Source organism: Amphimedon queenslandica, unplaced genomic scaffold (assembly GCF_000090795.2).
Source record: "Amphimedon queenslandica unplaced genomic scaffold, v1.1 AMPQUscaffold_11814, whole genome shotgun sequence".
NCBI lineage: Eukaryota > Metazoa > Porifera > Demospongiae > Haplosclerida > Niphatidae > Amphimedon > Amphimedon queenslandica.
In genome coordinates this window covers 2,437-3,663 of record NW_003547946.1, presented here as the reverse complement: position 1 = coordinate 3,663, position 1,227 = coordinate 2,437, and the positions used below count along the sequence as shown (strand labels likewise).

The following is a 1,227-nucleotide window of genomic DNA, read 5'->3' as shown; positions in this document are numbered from 1 at the left end:
AGATCATAAAAATTACTGGTACAAGTATTACTATATACTAGTATATTGTACAAACAGTTGTACCTTAATATTTGATATACTTCTGATGATCTTCCTTCTCTTAGTCTCAGCTTCCATGCTCCTGGCTTACCCTTTAGCTGGAAATAACCCTAACAATAACAAATAACATTAAAATTGAAATTTGAAAAGGAAAATTAGCCAAATTTTGTCAAAAATGAAAAGGTGAATATTCTTCCTTTTTATATTTTTATCTGATGCATATACATGTTCTTATGTTGTGTAGAAAGTTTGAGCTGATTCCGCCAAAAATTATATTTTTTACAAATATTTTAAGTTTCTCTAAAATTGGGCCGGTCAATTGGGCCAGTCACACGGTCATTGGCCAAATTTTGTCAAAAATGAAAAAGTGAAAATTCTAGAATTTTATACTTTATTCTGATACATATACATGTTTTTATGCTCAGTATCAAGTTTAAGCTGACTCTGATCAAATTTGGATTTTTTATGAATTTTTAAAGTTGCTTAAAAATCATACACTACAATATAGTGTGTGTATAGTATAATGTACTTACAAGATTAGACATTACTATTGTATCATATAGTTCAGGATTAGTATCAGTACCCATCACATACTGTAGACCAGGTATAGGAGAATCCATATGAGCATCAAAACACTGTCCTTAATAATAAATAAGAGACACAGTAAATTGCTTTTCATTAGTTACTGTACTATCATTATTAAACACAAGCCCATTGATATTATATCTAGATTAAATTTTGGGAGACTAAACTAGCTAAAATGGTAGACTTCATGACACATGGCAAAATATGAGTGACCAAAAGCTATAGGAGATTTCAGGAAATTGCAAATTTTTTCTACATGTAATGGTGGAATTGACCTTTGCTGGTTCACTTTTCTTTCTATCTCCTTCCCTCCCTCTTTCCCCCTCTCTCTCCCTCTCTATCTCTCGCTCTCTCTCCTCCTTTACCTTCAACCTTAACTGCATTGACTTATCCCCAGCTGGTACCTCCTTAAGATCTGAAGCAGAAGCCACTGAACTCTCAAAACTATCAATAGGAGAGAACCTCAAGGTATCAGGAGTTAGAGGAGGAGGAGTATCTTCAAGAGGAGGGACCCTAACTCAAGAGGACACCGAGGGGACTGGGGCCCGTTGGAACTGGTACTTGATCTCTGCCGTCATGGCAATGAGAGGTTGTCCCTCTCCT

At 35.1% G+C, this 1,227-nt stretch overlaps 1 long non-coding RNA gene across 2 annotated transcripts in view; it reads right to left on the bottom strand.

Moving 5' to 3' along the window:
• Positions 1 to 41: 41 nt before the first annotated feature.
• The window catches only part of LOC109588845 (uncharacterized), a 2,619-nt gene continuing 1,433 nt past the window's right edge, over positions 42 to 1,227 (bottom strand). The window contains exons 1-3 of one of the 2 annotated variants that reach the window (XR_002188391.1): positions 990 to 1,221; positions 573 to 679; positions 42 to 149 (exon numbers count right to left, since the gene is read on the bottom strand). This is a non-coding gene — a long non-coding RNA (uncharacterized LOC109588845). Of the gene's footprint in view, positions 150 to 572; positions 680 to 989; positions 1,222 to 1,227 lie in introns of those variants that run through there. The other variant, XR_002188390.1, reaches the window with a different exon arrangement.